Source organism: Parasteatoda tepidariorum, chromosome 12 (assembly GCF_982258835.1).
Source record: "Parasteatoda tepidariorum strain Cologne lab strain chromosome 12, Ptep-v5.0, whole genome shotgun sequence".
Taxonomy (NCBI): Eukaryota; Metazoa; Arthropoda; class Arachnida; order Araneae; family Theridiidae; genus Parasteatoda; species Parasteatoda tepidariorum.
This window is the reverse complement of record NC_141766.1, coordinates 36,600,917-36,620,502: the sequence shown is the minus strand read 5'-3', so window position 1 is coordinate 36,620,502 and position 19,586 is coordinate 36,600,917. Positions and strand designations below refer to the sequence as shown.

Genomic DNA, 19,586 nt, shown 5'->3' with positions numbered 1-19,586 from the left:
CTTAATACATTTAAATATTATATAAACAATGATGGAAGTTAATACATATAGCGGATGCATTTAAGTTATTGAGTTTGATGGGAAAATTAAAGTATAAGGTAAATTGTCCTCTTTCATCAGCTAAATTGGCATCAATTCGAGAAGAATTTTTGAAAGAGAATTATATTCGCACTGCTTATTTCTTGATTGAAAGTCTCTAAACTGAATTTATACTAAATATGCGTTTGGTTAGAAATGCATTGCACTTTGCCAATAAGCTACATTTAAATTGAGAAAGTAACACTTTATAAATATTATCAACAATTTTTGAAATTTAAAGCCGTTTAAATGTAGTAAAATGAGAAATTTGCATCCCTTAGAAACACGGAAAATTGTACCATAACTCAATCATTAAATATTCTAAACAACTTCAAAACTTCCAGAATATGGTAAAATTTGCCTTGTTTCTGACTTTAAGGAAACAAAAAAAAATAAAGGAATTTTTTATCGAAGTGCTTAGTTAATGATTTTGGTAAAATCAAAAATAATGTATGGTTTTATAATATGTGATAAAATTTGGTATCTGTGGCAAAATTTAGCAATTTCATCATGATACTTTAGAGCATGGTATAAAAACCATTTATTCTGTTAAATTTAAATTTCTGTTTTGTACTTTTCACTAAATGTTAGGTAAGGAGAACTATAATTTAGAAAACCAGAATTTCTGGTAAATTGTTACCATATAAACGGAAAATATACCAAATAAATGGTTGAAATACCATATATTTTCGTTTTATTAAACGAAGTTATGTTTTTATTATTTTTATTATTAGAAATTTCATTACCATACAGTGCTGTACGTTTATCAGAATTTTTTTCTTCTGAAGTAATGAAATCTTTATATTTATAGTGCAGCTATTTAATCATGTCAATAATGTTTTGAAGATTTAAATGTTATAATTTTAAAATGATATCTCTGCATTTATAGATCAAGATGAATTCTATAAATTCTGAAACATTTGAAAGTTCATTAAGTGCATGTTCAGCATTTTATATTTAAATAGTTAATTAAACTGTGCTTTCTACCATAATTAGTTTTATTTATTACAAATATTAGTGCGATCTTGCGAGCAATTGAAGAATGCCTATTTTAAGTTGAATAAATATGCATGTGTGCATTTTTTTTCTCATAAAAAATGCATTTTCGACTTTCTGTTTTAGATTTTTAAATACATTTTCTTATAAAATGAACACTTTCAAAAGTACTTACTTGTCAGTATTTGAAAACAGTTCTCGAATCCAAATACGTAAAGGGGTTATCTGAACTTTCCGAATGTTCCGGTTACCTGAACTTTCCGGACGTTGGAGCGTCAATAATAGTGCGATCTTATAAGCAATTGTAGAATGCCTATTTTAAGTTGAATAAATATGCATGTGTGCATTTATTTTTTTCTCATAAAAAATGCATTTTCGACTTTCTGGTTTAGATTTTTAAAAATATTTTCTTATAAAATGAACACTTTCTTGTACTTACTTGTCAGTAACTTAAAACAGTTCTCGAATCCAAATGAGTAAAAGGGTTATCTGAACTTTACGAATGTCTGAACGTTCCGGTTACCTGAACTTTCCGGACGTTGGAGCGTCAATAATAGTGCGATCTTATGAGCAATTGAAGAATGCCTATTTTAAGTTGAATAAATATGCAGGTGTGCATTTATTTTTTTTCTCATTAAAAGTGAGTTTTCGACTTTCTGTTTTAGATTTTTAAAAACATTTTCTTATAAAATGAACACTTTCAAAAGTACTTACTTGTCAGTAACTTAAAACAGTTGTCGAATCCAAATGCGTAAAGGGGTTATCTGAATTTCCCGAACGTCTGAACGTTCCGGTTACCTGAACTTTCCGGACGTTGGAGCGTCTCTCCGATATCTGTGAGGAGAAAGTTATAAAATATCACTTAATTGGGAAGTGTTATGGAATTTCGGGATAATATGGAAACTTATGAATCTAAGGAAATCAGTTACGCCTTTCCTTCTTGCAATTGTAGCCAAAAAATAAGATGGTATTCTGTGAGTATCTGTCAAGATACTTACAGAGGGAACTCACCTGTCCTAGGGTCCGGGACAGCGGACGGGACCGAAACGTAGTGGTTCCATCAGTTTAGAATAGTGTTCTCTTTTTTTTTAATTAGAGAGGCTCTTTTTTATGTGAAAAAAGTTACTCTAATTTTAAAAAAATGTAACACCGAGAAAAAAAGCAGGTTAAAATTACCGGAATAAGGTAAAACTTCCCGAGTTTCCGACTCTATGGGAAGGCTTTACGGTGATTTTTATCGAAAAGCTTTGATAACGGCTTTTGGTATAACTAACAATAAAATATAGTTTTATTGCCATTCTGTTTGGTACTAAATGTGGTACTTTTATCATGATACTTTAGAGTGTGGCATAAAAACCATTTATTAGGTTAAATTAATATATTTTTATTAACTGTCTGTTAATAGGAACTTTAATTTTGAGAACAGAATTTCCAGCAATCCTTTACCACATGAACGAAAGAATTACGAAATGAATGACTTAAATAAGGTATATTTTTGTTTTATGGCCAGAATTATGGTTTTATTTTATCAGGAATGCCATTACATACATACAAGTACGGTAATTTTACCAGAATTCTTTTATCCGTCTAATAGTTATGCAAATCTGTAGACTATTTTCAGGTTTCAGTGCAATTAAGCATTAAAGTATTCAAATAGAAGTTATATGTGTTCACATATAGCATTCTAATACATATTCTGAGAATCAAAGCTAAAGCTGCAATTTTCAAATATATCAATAAATATCAATATATATCAATAAATATCAAAATAAGACTTCTTATGTTTCGAGTTTGGGACACCTAAAATAGATTCTGTAATTTGATTAGTAAAACTTGTGTTTAGCCTTCTAAAAGATCAGGTAGACATAATAACCATTTAAATCCTAAAAGCTTTTTATCTTAACCATTTAATGGGCCATTTATTTCTAGTAAAGGAAAATTAAAGTACTTTTGCAATTGAAATTGTTATTAGAATAGTAATTGACAAAAGGAATTTTTTTTTATTTAGTTTATAAAAATGCCATTTTTTTGGTGGTAAACATATTTAACACGACCTATTAGGAACATATTGACTTTCATTTTTCTTTATTTATAGAATAAATTTTATAAATGCTACAATCTTCAAAAGGAATTATGCATTTTATAATTTTTATACGTTTTCTTAAACTAACAAATAATTGCCAGTTTTATTCAAGTGCACTTCAAGAAAGCTGAAGTTATTAACAAATGGAAACCTAAATTAAAAATGGTAAAAAAGTTCACCATAGACTTTAAAAATAGGTGGTAAGTATACTTACCACGGCTTTAGAAAGGGTTAAATAATAAAAATTAATTAACAAATGGCTTATTTTAGTAAGTAGCGATACATCAAGGATCATATCGAAACAGAATAATGTGAATTCTTAATACGAACGAAAAAGTTTCCGAATGATTGGTTTAAATACCGTATATTTTGGAATTATTAACAGAATTATGTAGTTTTTTTTTCTTCCAGAAATGCCATACAAGAAGGGTAGTTTTGCCAGAATTCTTTTCTTTGTGTAATAGTTATGCTAATCTACAGAACATTTTCAGGTTTCAGTACAATTAAGCACTGAAAGATTCAAATAGAAGTTATAATATTGCTGTTGTTGTCGTATACCATTGTGGCAAGTGGTGCGATTGCTTCTGTTTTACAGTGGAGCCTTCTATGGCCTAGAATTTAACTTCTGCCACACCCATACTTCACACCCGTTTAAAGAGTGGACCTATTCAAAATTTTAACCATAATTATAGCCTGGACCAGAGAATAATCAATCTTCAATTCAGTAACCCAAGATGTATAATTTGTTATAGGAACATGGAAGACTTTGTGATACGACAAATTTATCGTGCATCAGTCACACGAGGAGTCTACGGCCTGCTGGATGTGAACTCCAGCTCACAAGAACGTGAGTCCAGCGCCCTACCAACCAGGCTATCCCGGCCCCATAATATTGTTATTCACTATGAAAATCATAATATAAATCAAAGTATAAGCATAGTTGAAAATCCAAGTATAAACTCCAATTTTCAAATACTTCAAGAAGTATTAAAATAAAACTCTTCCTGAATCGAGTTAAAAGTCATAAATAGATTTGTAACTGGGTCCAGCCTTGCCAAAAATCAGAAAGAATCAATTACACTTTTAATCCTAAAACTTTTGTATCCTGAATAATAAAATTTAGTTAATGAATAGCTCATACATACAGGTAAGTAACCATGCATTAAAGATCATATCGAAACAGAAATTCTTCTTCTTATTATTTCTTTTATTATTAACTTGATCATATTTTTTCGAAATAATAACTGAGGCTATAATATATATTTATATTATATATGTCAAACTGTGATATACGTATAACCTGCCTCAGATGAAGTTCTTTACTATCTGTGTCAGAAAAGTCACTTACATGCTAGTATAACGTTAACTAAAATAGATGAAATATGTATTCTCTTTATGTTAACAAGAACCATTAATCATCTTTTATGTGGCAGGATACGCATTCATTATTTGATCATCACTAGAAACAGCTGAAGAGAAAGAGTTCTCTAGATTTTCTGAATAAATCAAAGAATGTAATTCATAAAACTATCTTTTATCTAGGAAAAATTTATCATTACTTAATAAATCAAAAGCATACAGGTATTTTATGTGCACAGATGTTTTATAATTATTTGTTTGGATATAAATGCATATATGAATGTTATAAAGATATATTTGAAGGCTATAACTATATTTATATATTTGAATGTTATATTATATTCTAATTTTATGATTATATATTTGAACGTAATGGTACATATTTTAGATAGGGTTACATTTGTGTCATTTGATTTATTTTTTTGGATAGATTTTTCCTTTTTTCTATTAATTTCGTGTGTAATTTTGTAACTATTCACTAATGTGTAATTTTGTGTGTGAAATGTGTGATTTAAATATAAATTCATTTATTAGTTTTAAATATAAATATAAATTAATATAAAATTTAATTTGTTCAAGATCATTTTTAACCGTTACATAAGGTGTATGCGTATGTTTAGAAATTAAGAGTTTCTCTAAAATGCTATGTCTGATTTTTATCAAAATGCAATATAAAAGCCAGAAGAATAATTAAATTTTCAGTTTTTATGTTTGCATTAATCTTTTTAAATTTGTCTCTTCTCTGCAGATCTCTAAACAATTAAGTTCTTTACTCTGCAGTACTCTAAATATTAAAATCCTGTAAAGAGACGAGAAAGAAAATGTAAGTTTCGCGTGATCCATTTACTAGCTTAATATAGCACATCGGATAATTCCTTCGAAGATGTACTTAAAAAAATCTATTCTATAAATATTCAATGTTATTCAGATCAATAACCAAACTATATATCTCTTTTTTTTATAACGATTATGCATTTTGATGGGAGTATAACGAACAATAAAATAGTAAGACCTATTTTTAGTTATTCTACGTTATTAAGGCTTAATCAAAATTTTTAAAATTGTAAAAATAAATAGGATCACAAGAAAATAGAATACATGTTTAGATCTCAATGTATTGCCATAGCGTTTATTACACTATTATAATTTAAAATATTATTGCATTTACATTATTACATTTTTTCAAGTTTACACCAAATAAAACTTTAAGGCTAATGTCGAGAAGGCTAATGTAGTCAAATAGGCTAATGTCGAGTGGTAATTTTTAGGTCTATTTTAAATTGTAACCACTCGGCATTAGACCCGTGGCGAGTGGCCAAATAAAACTGGCGACTTAAATTAAACAAACAACTGGTCCATTTTCCCCATATTTATTTTTAGAAATTGTTTTATTGCTCATCAAATTTTCTTGCAAGTCAAGTCAGCATGTTTAACTAAATTTTGTCTCATATTTATGATGTTTTTATTCAATTATATTTTTGTAAACTCAGATTATTTCTAATATTAATTTTTTTTAAAAGTATAATTTAATACAAGCAAAAAGTTACTATTAAATAACAAGACCTATCGATATTGATGACTTATTCATTAGATTTGAGGAAAAAGTGGCTACTAAATTATTAGAGTCTACCAGACCCTGGCTACTAACTGAAAATTCAAATTTTCATGTATAATTGAAAGGGAGTATTTGAAACTAAAGCAATTATGATGGGAAATATTTACACCAAGTCTCGCGCATTCATACCATACGTTAAATAATTTCGCTTCCCGAAACACCAATGTTTGTGCACTTTGGATATCGTCTGTAGAATGTTTACAATTCATTGCGAATTGACATGAAATGATCGATGTTTTTCATGCTGCTACGAAAGCAAAAGTTCACTCTTACTAAATATATGTATGTTTTTAGTTGTCTTATAGGATATTTAAATTTTATTTTAAAGTCTCTGCAAACTGTATTAAATAATTTTATTGTGTATAATATTAATCCACCTCTGATCTCTTCAGCCTAGTTTTAATTTTCTTTTTGTCCTACGAATGTACTATGTATAGTTGTACTATGTATAGTTGCCACCATTTTTGGTGTTGAGGTAAACTAAATACATTTTTATGTCAAGAACTGAAATGCAGAATTATACAAAATTGACAAAAAAGGAAAACAACTGTTTGAAAGAATTAGTGCTTCAGTCTAGTTTCAACTATTTTTAATATGCTTTTTGTACTGCGTGCAGCTTTCATTTAAAAACTAATATTATTTCAAGAATTAGTGGGAATTTTCCTCCTAAACTAATTATTATATAAATAAATTATTATATACACTATAGAGAAAATTTGTTGTACAGTTGCTACCATTTTTGGTGCTGAGGTAAACTAAATACATTTTTAAGTATAGCACTGAAATTATCATGCAAAATTATTTGAAATTGGCAAAAAGAAAAAAAAAAAAAACAATTGTTTGAAAGAATTAGTGCTTTAGCCTAGTTTGAATTCTTTTTAATGTGCTTTTTGTACTACGTGTATTTTTTATTTACAAACTAATATTATTTCAAGAATTAGTGAGAATTTTCATCCTGAACTAATGATTATATAAATAAATTATTATTATAGACACTGTCGAAAAATTTGATGTATAGTTGCCAACATTGTTGGTGTTGAGATTAAACTAAATAAATTTTTAAGTATAGAACTGAAGTTATCTTGCAAAATTACAAAAAATTGGCAAAAAATGAAAACAATTGTTTGAAAGAATTAGTGCAAATATATTAAAAAAATTGTTCACGATTTCTAAACAAAATGTTTTTGCAATGAAGTCATAAATTGATTCTAATGCGCATGAAAAGATGTGTTTTCAGTATGTAAAAAAATAATAATAATAAATGTAATAAAAATAAAACTATAACAGTGAAAAAGTAAATAAAATATGAGACTATATGCACTGTAAAAAATTTTAGTATACCTCATCACCAAAAATTGTGGCAACTACACACTGAAAGTTTTTGCAATATGCACAGTAAAAATGTTTCCGTTTGTTTGTTTACTGACAACACATATTTTTATGTGCTTTAGAATCAATTAAATAGTTTCATTGAAAAAACATTTGTTTGAAGAACAAGCAGATTTTTAGAAAAATATTCGCACTAATTCGTTTAAACAGATATTAATTTTGTCAATTTAAATTTTTTTTTGCACGATAACTACAGTTCTGTTCTTAAAAATGTATTTAGTTTACCTAAGCGCCAACAATGGTGGCTATACAGCAAAATATTTTACATTGTATATGCATCCTACATTAATGATTCTTACTTTAAATTGTTTTGTAAAAATATCACTTTACTGATGCTTATGTGTATTTTTCTATAATTATGAATATTAGTGATACTGAATAGCAAAATATGGTAGCAGTTACTTTACAACAAGTAGTGCAAATTAATTTTTATGGTGTTTCACAAAGCCAGGAAAAGTCTTTGGTACTACACATCTTTGGTTTAAAGTATAATTGTCACCATTTTTGGTGCTAAAATCAGTTTTTACAGTCTACACCATTAAAACTGTTGTGTAATATCTATCCAAATTTGGTGTTGAAAAACACTTAAAATTTTGTGAATGATTACCTTATTTCAAGTTAACACAAAATTGAGCGTTTATACATACTTTAAAGGGTGTAGTAAAATCTTAACAGCAGTAATTGATTATGCTTATTTTAAGCTAAGACATTTGGTAACAAGCCGGACAATGTGATGTCGTTTTTGAATGCTCCGTAAAATTTGGAAAATAAAGGCAAATTGCGATTTTTGATATAATTAATGACAGAAGACTCCAACTAATCAAATAAGTGACTTTACTTAATTATCAGCATTATTTAAGCTATGATTTTCAGCATTATTTAAGCTATGATTCTTGATAGCTAAGCCCAACTAGGCTTAGTTATCAAGCCCAATATCTACAAGAGATCAAGTTCCAAACTCATAGTTGATCATTTGCCAGGAAATTTCAATCTTCCTGTCCGATTGAGTTGACAATCTGATCATAGCCCGTATTTAACATCAATTAAGTTTCAATCCTCTTTACTGATGGATCACGAGCATTGATTGTGGTCGATTATGTGCCAAGTAATTTCAATTTTCTCGTCGAATTAATTTAAAAAACTATTCAGCTTAACTGTTATAAAAAGCATGTATGTTTTAAATTCTATAATAAAGATATGTATGCTCTCAAAAGGTTTAGAAACTGTTCTTGGTGCAGTAAAATACTTATAGAAGCAACACTTTTTGTAAGGGAATTGATACCATTTTTGTCATTCAAATACACTAAACTTTTTTACTCTGTTATTATACTGAGTCTAACAGTGCATATGTCATGCCCACAAAATTAAACTCAATAAAGCAGTTACATAATTTTAACTCTTATTTAAAATTGTAACAAAATCTGTTTTACACTGTAAACACTAAAATTTTTTGCACTGGATTATGCTGAGTCTAACAGTGCATATGTCAAGTACTAAGACACGGACATTAATAGTTAGAGAGCCTCATTTAACACACGTTAACCAGATAACAATTTTCTTTATAGTTTTCAACAAAATGGCTTCTTCAAAAGGATTCATGAATTGAACAGAATATGTAGCTGGGCCGGAACCCATGTCCAAGAGTTCGTGGGCTCGATCCCCGCAGGCCGAAGATTCACCGTGCAGTAAGTGGTGATTGATGCACGTTAAATCAGTTGAGTCGAGAAATCCTCCATGTTCCCATAACAAATTAAATCCTCTGGGGGTACTGATCCAGAAGTTTCCTTGTCTTCTGGATTGGTTCAAAATTACAAGCCTACAGAGTTGAACATTAGTAGTCGTGAACCCAAAATAGGGTCGGCTGTTCAACGACGGATATATTAAAAAAAATAATAAAAAATATGCAGCTACTATTTGGAAGTTATTAGTGTTTTAATTCCTGTTTATAGACGGGAAATATAACGCTAGATACAGGCATTTAATTCTAAATTAAGGGTGCAGTAAAATTTACAATATAGATATTTTAAAATCCAATATTTGCAATAAAATCCCAATCGAGAACTTCATTAATTGATATTATTATAAAGCTGAGAAAAACTGGAAAATAGTGTCCAAAGACGTAACATATTACATCGGCAGGCAAATTTTAAACAACACATTTATTTATTTTTTTACTAATTTTATTTTTTTAATGTATTCTGTAACTTTCATCAAAACTTTATTTATTTCTATTTTTTACTTTATATAACTATTTGTATCAGTTTAAAAAAAATATTATAAACCTTTTATTAGGCAGATCAGGTGACACATTTTTGTGTGTTGTGGCACTATGGTGATCTAAGAGATAGCAGTTTATGTGAACTGGTGATAATAGGGAAATATTTCAGAAAATGCTTATAAGCATTTCGTAAATGCTAGTATTCAATTTTATCTCCATAAATGCTAATATGCACTTTTACTACTTTATATAAATGCATATTACTGCATGCTAATAAGCATTTATTTTATTTGTATTAGTACGTTTACTTTATATAACTATTTGCATCAGTTTAAAAAAACTTATAAACTTTTTATTAGAAATATCAGGTTACAGAAATTTATGTGTGCTGAAATTTATGTGTACGCCAGAAAATCATTATAAGCATTTCGCAAATGCTAGCATACTTGCCAACTTTTAATCCCTTCCATTATCATTTTTCCCAGTGGTATTAAAATGGAATTAAAACTTTAATTTTAAGCTAACAAATACGTTGCATTTGAAAAAACTTAAGGTGACAACCATGACAGTAACGCATATTAATATATGTGCTTAATTTTTGTAAGAATAGTGGTGATCAAAATCATTTAAAAATTAAGTTTATAAAGGAAAAAATAGTATATATTTACTACCACTTTAAATATGAAAATAAAATCTTCCGGAAAATCCGGAAGAGTTGGCAGGTATGCGCTAGTATTCCTTTCTATCTCCATAAATGATAATATGCATTTTCACATCAATAAATGCTAATATACATCGCCACATCCAGAAATGCTAAAATGCGTTTCTACATCCAAAAATGCTAATATGAATTTTTACATTCAGTGCAGATATTAAAAAATATCACAGAAACAATTTACTATTTAGTGTTATTGAAAGAAATATGCAAGATAATGAAGCATATTATGAAAAAAATCCTGGAAGAAAATATCAACATATCTGCAAAATTTTAATTAAGGTAAACAACAAACGAGTTTCGTAAAAAGTTCGCTAATGACAATGCTTTTGCTAAGCTTTTCAATACAATACTTATTTGTCTAGATCAAAGAATGTTTCATTTATTCTGAGCAAATAATTTAATATTTGTAAGTCTCGGGGCTTTCGAAGAAAAACTCAAGTTCTTTTTCATAATTTTTCGTTTACTGCTATTATTACTTAGGATATATTTCGTTCTTATGTTTCTTTCATTTGACATTATCTCAGAAATACAATAAATTCAAATAATAAAAAACCGCTTTGACAAAAATTTTTTTTATTTGCAATTGATCCCCAACTTATTTTTCGTTTAAAAAAATTGGCTGGTAGTTAAAAAGTTTTTTTTTATTGCATATTGAAAAAAAATGTTTTTTTTTTAAATTCAAATTAGACATTTTAATGTCTTAAAGGAATTATTTTTTCAATATCTTAGATGCTGCTTCCATTTTTTTGTTCTTCGTTTTTAAATGTTTAGTTATTTTTTCTTATCTTTCTTTTTTGCAGTTACCTTTGAACCTATTTATTACATATCGCAAATAAAATAGCATTTTATTGTTTCGTTTTTAAGGCATTCATAAATGATTCAACCAAAGTTTCTATGAAAGTTAAAATAATTGAAATAAATATACGTCAACTGTTATTTATATGAATATATATTTGGTATTTACATGAAGTTTGCTTATTGATATGGATATATTTTTATAGTTTAATTAACTCTTAACTGTATGAAATTTTGTAGCATTATTAAAAGTATTACAAATTCGCTGTTACCTTGATATGATTCTTAGTTGAACCCTATTGGCTTACTTCCCAAACTTAACTACACTATAGTTCAACAAAAAAGAAACATGGTTCAACTGGGTTCATGGTTTTATTATCGTTGTGATGCCACTATCGGCATTACATATTTCCCAATCTTTATATTTTTTTTAATTTCTTAAACTTATTTTTTAGTCATTCTTAATCGAATTTAATTAAATTAATTCAATTATTAAATTTTTATTATATTTTATAAAGAGTGAATATAAAATGTTTCATTCTTTTCTTATCGATCAATGTAACGACTAACTTTTTATTTCAATACTAATGTAGACTCATTAATTCACTAAAATCGAAAACAAAAATCTATTTATAACTTTTTAACTCTTTATTTCTTACCACAAAAATGTTTCAGTTACTTGGTTATTCTCATAGTCTTGTTGGCGATTCACTTTCGCCAAATTATTTTCCCAAATTTCACCAAATTATTGAACTCTTTATTTCTTACCGCAAAAATGTTTCAGTCACATGGTTATACTAATTCTCACAGTCTTGTTGGCGATTCACTTTCACCAAATTATTTTCCAACTTAATATCAATTATGGGATGCTGGCTTATCGACGATAAATTACCAACCATGGATCTCTTCCCATGTTTTTAACTGTCGGTTGGGAACAATTCAATTACTTTTTAATTTATCTTTCGATTAGGCTGGTTTTGGGGGATTTATCTCCCATGGCCTGTTCTCTTTGATATTATTATGCGAAATTTAATATTTAACTTAGAAAATCTTAATAAAATATAGTTTGTATCTTAAGCTCTATAAAGATTAAATAAAAGTTTTATTGTATTTATGATCCAGTTTTCATCTTCAATTGTCATTTTCATCATCCTGTTTTCATCACAATCTTCAATTCGTCAATTATACCATACAACTCCAACCAGTCCTAATTTCGTCATTATAATGGTGTGACAAATTCACATCATATTTTTGTTCTATTTATTAATGTTATCGTTCATTATTGAACACATTTTTCAAACAGTGCAGCACGGCACAAAATTCAAAAATAAGGAGTTGGCAGCTGAGCTGCTAAACTCTTCTTCAAAACTGCATAAAATTTAGATGTTTTAATATCTTTTAGAAATTATCTTTATGATATTTTAGATACAAATTCAATTTTTTCTTTCTCCATTTTTTAACATAAGTGCCTCATCGAATTTTTCCTTTCTTTTGTTTTTAGCAGTTAAATCAGTACAAAACAGTGCAGTATAAACCTATTATGAATGACAAATAAAATATCCTCTTATTTTTCTGTTTTCAAAGTTTTCATGATTGGATAAACAAGCGTTTTTACAAAAGTTAAAATAATTTATACAAATACTACAGCAATCACCATCTTAACAGCTTATTTATGTGAGTATAATTTTTATTGTTAAATTAGCTCTTCAGAGTAAGAAAATTTGGAGTACTCTGTAAAAAAAGAACTTAATAAATCTTTAAACAGTATTTTTGCAAAGTTTCTCATTGTCCCAAAGTTTGGTTAAATAAAAGATTAGTTTATTTAAGTTACACTATTTATGTTATCGTTCTATTTATGTTATGTTATTTTTAGGTATGATCTTACATGGTTACTAACTGATTGCACCAAAATTTGGTAAAAGTCAAATAACTTCGACGGTTACTGTAAATTGAACGCTATTTGTTTACGGCGCCATGCTTTCTTTACAACTCGGTCTCGGTGTATCGGGACGACCAATGCATGTTATTTGAAGTATTAACTTATTTAGGTAGGTAAATGTTTTATTTGCATTAATTGAAGTTCATTTCTTGCGTGTTGTCTTTTTAAACTTATTTGGAGGTACAAAATGGTTAGAGATATGTAATAAAATAACCTACTTACGGTAAATAGTTTTGTTACGGTAAATAGCAACCTTGCCCAGCATTTGGGCTCTTTAAAAATATCTATTAATAGAGCAGCCTTCCTCTGCTTTCATAAAAGAAAAAAAAAAGAAAGAAAATAGGTGTCTTCAAAATACCTACTTTTTGTGCAACTTTCTATTGACATTTGGAGCTAGTGAAAATACCAAAATATAGTAAAACTGAGCTCCATTTCATGTAGCCATGTATCAACTTATATAGGTAAGTAAATGTTTTATTTGCAGTAATTGAAGTTCATTTCTTTCATGTTGCCTTTTTAAACTTCTTTGGTGGTATAAAATGGTTAGAGGTATGTCATAAAATAAACTACTTACGGTAAATAGCAACATTGGCCAGCATTTGGGCTCTTTAAAAATACACAATAATAGTGCAGTTTTCCTCTGCTTTCATAAAAGAAAAAAAAGAAAGAAAGAAAATAGGTGTCTTCAAAATACCTACTTTTTGTGCAAACCTCTACTGACATTTGGAGCTAGTAAAAATAACAGAATATAGTAAAATTGAGCTCCATTTCATGTAGCCATGTATCAACTTATTTAGGTAAGTAAATACACTCTATAACAAAAAAATCGACGCACCAAGAAGGAGTTGTCCGATTGAAACGAAAATTGGTGAATAGGAAGACAATGTACAGAATAGTAAATGATTAAAATTTCAGAACTATTAAATAATTTATTGCAGAGTTACAGTAACAAGTTCAATAAGGCGTTGACTCGCCTCTAGCCTGGATACAAACTGCCACACGGCGTGGCATGGACCGATAAAGCTCCCGGATGGTCTCTTGCGGTATTTCCTGCCATATTCGATCCAATTGTCGAACGAGGTCATCAACATTCTGTGCCAGATGCAATCGCCTTCCCATCATATCCCAGATATGCTCAATGGGAGAGAGATCTGGTGATCTGGCAGGCCAAGGAACAGTTCGACAAGCTTGCAGACAGTTCATAGCAACACGTACCGTATGTGGTCTGGCATTGTCCTGCTGAAAAACCAGCCCAGGGCTCTGCAAAAGGAACGGTAGCAAAACAGATCTTGGGATGTCGTAGACGTACCGCTGTGCAGTAAGTGTACCTCTAATGACGACCAAAGGGGTCCGGCTGTCAAAGGCAATGGCACCCCAGACCATAATGCCTTGTTGAGGGCCGGTGTGGCGTGCAATAGTGAAGGCAGGATCCCCCTCTGCGTCTCCAAACACGTCTTCGATGATCGTCAGGACACAGTTGGAAGCGGGATTCGTCGCTAAAGACTATACGTCCCCAGTCGGCATCATTCCAGCCTGATCGAGACAAAACATTCATGTATACGAAATTTCAAATCAATCGGATGATTGCTTCTTGGTGCGTCAATTTTTTGTTATAGAGTGTACTTTATTTGCATTAATTGAAGTTCATTTCTTTCATGTTGCCTTTTTAAACTTCTTTGGTGGTATAAAATGGTTATACGTGTGTCATAAAACAAACTACTTACGGTAAATAGCGACCTTGACCAGCATTTGGGCTCTTTAAAAGTACCTAATAATACTGCAGCTTTACTCTGTTTTCATAAAAGAAAAAAAAAGAAGAAAGAAAATAGGTGTCTTCAAAATACCTACTTTTTGTGCAACCTTCTTCTGACATTTGGAGCTGGTGTAAATACTAAAATATAGTAAAATTGAGATCCATTTTATGTAGTCAGCAAATGAATACCAATTTTTGGTGCTACATGGTTCGGAATTTTTAACAGTGTATTTTGAAACATAATACAGTTCAAATTTTCTGTAACCTTGATATGGTGCTTAGTGGAACCCTATTATTTTACTTCTCAAACTTTTTACACTATACTATAATTCAAGAAGACGTGAGGCATGTTTGACTAGGGTTACCACCTTTTTCTGGTGTAGCAAATTCACACCATATTGTTGTTCAAGGCATTGATATTATCGTTATTGTTGAAGAGCTTTTTCAGATAGAACAGCATGGCACAAAATTTAAAGATGGCGAGTTCCCAGTTGGTTTACTAACCTAATCTTCTAAACGGGATAGAATTTATGGGTTAAGTGATTATATTTAAAGCGTTTTTATTTTAGCACAAACATTTAATTTGGCAATACGTATAAGCTATGTTTCAAACACTTTCAGATCTTCAAGTTTTCCATATTTAAAAGCTTTTAGCTAAAGTTTCCATCGAATTAAAATAAAAAAAATTCCAAAATATCAATGATTTTAAATTAGGTTAATGAGTGAATATTTCATAATTTATTTTTTGAAATATTTCTTCATAGTTTTAAAGTTGAAAGAGCTTATCTCCGGAAAATAAATAAAAAATAATAATAACAAAATAAATGCAATTGGCTTTGGATTAAAGTTTTAAAAAGATAATAGACTAAAAATCGTTATTTGTTTATGGAGAGAAACTTAAACCGTTCTCTTTTAAGTTGAACTGTTGTAAAAACTTAAAAAGTGCAGTGTAACTTTTTAAGTAAATTGAGCTGAATATATTTGTTTTGATAGTTCAGCAGAAAGTCTACTTTAACTTTGTAAAAAAAGGAAAGAAGATACAAAAGAGTACTTAGCTTCATTGAAATTTATGGACCTCTTCGCTTTTCGAAAGACTTAGTCGCGCATTATTTCTACAGCATAAATGCATTTCCTAATTTATTCAACTATTTCTTTATTTACTTTATATGCGAACTACTTTGAAAAGATTAAAATTGCATAAAAGACAGGAAATTTCAATTAATTAAACTTTGTTTCAGCAGTATTGCAAATAAACAATGATTAAACTGTAACAAGAGGTGATTGTAAGCAATGTAAAATTTTAAAGCTCACGATAAATAATAGGCATTAAAATACACCTGTGCATATTGTTTGCAAATTTATTCATTTGTTGAAAAGAATTACGTTCTATACTGTTAGAAATTTATTAGAAAAAATGGTTAAACAGCTTATTCAATTGTTATTTTACCGTATTCAAGCAAAACAGTTAAATAACCATAAACAAGGTGGTATTCAAATTATTTATAGTGCAGAAAGCCGTTTATTATCTGCTTTCACCTAATACGATTAAACGACCAGAATTTCCTTGCACCAACCATGTCCACCTAATGATGTCACTTAGCTCCTTGCGGTTGGTTACGTGCTTTAGCCGAGAGGTTTAATCTGTCAATTTCATGACCGACAGAATCGGGGTTCGAATCCCAGCGTTGACACCAGAATATCCCCTCCATTCAGTGTCCTGCAGTCCCCAATTTGTGACCCTGCACTTTTTGAATAGAATACTCTCACCAACGCAAAGATGGCAGCACCGTAAAGCTGCTTAACGCAAAAAAATCTAGTATTTTGCATTTCTTGCTGTAGATGAAACAACCTGATAAACAAATTAAACCATATTCCACGGTTCACATGATAAAACACCACTCAACCAAAATATAACTCCAATGCATATTACCTAACCAAAATCTTAGCTCCAATGTCCAGTTAAATTTATTTTTTATGGTTTTGAAAACATGCTGTTAGTAAATGGTTAAAAAAAACATAGTTTTGTATTCAAGGATTTATAGCCATACTAGTTGTAAACGATTTCGCAATCGTAATGGTAAAAAAGTTCTTTACAGTAATTTTTACGGTTAATTGAATGTACAGACTGCTGCCGGTTACGTTACTATAATCTTAGAATTAAAATTTTTATTGTGTTCGAAAGATATACTTAAGTTAACACAAATATTTTATGCAAACACTATTTTATCATGTATTATGCATCCGTGTAAATAGTTATTTAAAATGTGTTTAATTTTACTGTTAAAAACTCTGAAAGAGGTTATTGCCTACAATTATGTGTTCATCTTTATATGCGCTGAAATCCCGCAGCAATTTCAAGACATAAATCTGAGAGGTTTTTCAGAGAAAGCTAGATAAACGATAACTGGATGATTATCAAAGCAGTGAAAGATACGGGCTCGAATAATTTAGTTTTATTATACGGAATTTATACGGCTAGTATAGGGAATAAAATAGAGTAGATTCTAATCAGCACTGTCTATTTTATATCCCATAATAGATTGTCAGAATAGAAATTATTGAAACTGTTTTTGCCCACACTGAGAAAAAACATGGTTAAAAATACCAAAATATGGTAAAATTTACCGATTGTCTGATTCTATGGAAACTCCAAAAAGCTTGGTAATTTTTTACCGAACCGCTTTGGTAGTAATTTTGGTAAAATTAACAGTAGAATAAGGTTTTATAATATGTGATAAAAATTTGATAAATCTTAATGTAAAATTTTGTAATTTTATCATAATGCCTTAGAGAATGGCATAAAAACCATTTATTTGGTTAAATTTACTTTCAGTTTTGTATTCTTTACTAGATGTGCGTTAATAAAAAATAAAAGTTTTAAAACCTAATAAATGATAGTAAATTATACATTTCACAAGATCCAATAAAACGTTATCATATGAATGGAAAAATTCCAAATGAATGGTTTTAATACCGTAATATTTCAGAATTATTATTTTTTTCACAAGAAATGTCATTACCATACAGTGAGGTAGTTTTACCAAATCTTTTTCTCCTTGCAGTCTAAAATGCATTTAAATAACGTTTAGTTTATCTTTCATTTTATTGAGTTATTCTAAAAAATATTTAATTCATGACACGCTAATAAGTTGTATTTCACAAGCATTTACGAAGTATAGTAAGCAAAACAAAACAAAAATGGTACACCCTGAATAAATTTTGATATAATGACTGGATTTTCACTTACTAGGACTCAATTTTTCTGTTTTGAGGGCCTTATCTCAAATATGCTAATTAATTAGTGCATTTTAAGTTACAAAGTTAGACACAAGAACGCACTTTCTTTAAATAAACATGCCTTTGTTTCGATGAATTTTGATTCTTGACCCTCAAAATATTGGCAGTAATAGCAATCTGTAAAAAATGGTCTCAATAGTTTGGCCAAGAGAGCAGTCAAAGTTAGTACGCCTTAATATTTATTTTATTTTCTGCTTATTTCAATTTATCTCGAAAACTTTTCAAGGCAATTGAAAAATTGTTGTACACTTTGTTTATCCAAAGGTAATTCCATGCGAAAAATAATTTTTAATAGTTAATTATCATTTGCTTACATTTCATTTAATAATGGAGTAAAAATTTTGAATTGTATGATACATAATATTTTACCCTATTTTATTGTTTGATTAAATACAAATTTAGAATGAAATCGGTTAAATAGCACTCGAGAAGCCAAATTATAAATATATGATTATTTTTTAATTAAATTTCTGAGGAACTATTCGACTGATTTCACCCAAATTTTGTATTTTGCCACGTATGAATTACAAATCAAATTATTAAATATAATAATAAAATTAGTATTCTACTATTATATGAAATAATAAAAAAAGGGTAGAAGTTAAAGAGGGGAAAAACTAATAATTTAAATTTTTTTAAAAAAAAAGTTTTTATTGCATATAGAATAGAATTAATTCCTGCACTGAGAAAAAAGTAAGGTTAAAACTTTCAGAGTATGGTAAAATTTATCGTGTTTGTAGCTCTATTGAAACACAATGAAGATCGATAATTTTTACCGAAGCAATTTGGCTCTCACTGTTTTTAAGAATATTCATAGAAAACAGTTCATTCGCATTTTAACTGAACTGAAAACTAAAACTTTGGAATTCATGACTGCACCAGTCTCTCACAATTGCGATATTAGAAAGTTTAATTCATCTTTAAAAGCTTCAGTAAGCTAGATCAGAAAATTTATTTTTGTAAACAAATGAAAAATAGGATCTTGGTTGTATAAAAGACAATTTCATTATTTTCTTAACTATAAAGAAAACTATAAAGAAAGAAGTTAAGTGCAAACCAATTTCTAATATCAGTAGGGCAACACATACTTATGAAATATTTTTTTTCAATTATAAAATATTTTTCTCCAAGTCTGCAATGAAAAACGATAAGCTTAACCAAGTTTCTAATATATGTCGGGTAAGTAAGTTGTATTTTGTACTGCAAAACAAGTATGGTAATCAACTTAATTTCTTATATTTAAACTCATATCAAAACGGCACTATTTTAACTTTTTCTCCTCCTAAAAGATGAATAATATTTGTTTTTATTCCTTTTCTATTTTTTTGAAATCCTCTCACAAAATA

The 19,586-nt window shown here is 28.9% G+C and overlaps 1 protein-coding gene across 2 annotated transcripts in view; it reads right to left on the bottom strand.

Annotated features, from left to right (window-relative positions):
- The window catches only part of LOC107455118 (complexin), a 281,189-nt gene that overhangs the window by 211,325 nt on the left and 50,278 nt on the right, over positions 1-19,586 (bottom strand). Inside the window, exon 1 of one of the 2 annotated variants that reach the window (XM_043041065.3) lies at positions 1,789-1,915. The exons of the other annotated variant lie outside the window; for it this stretch is intronic. The gene's annotated coding sequence lies outside the window, so the exon portion shown is untranslated. Of the gene's footprint in view, positions 1-1,788; positions 1,916-19,586 lie in introns of those variants that run through there. 2 annotated transcript variants of the gene reach the window in all.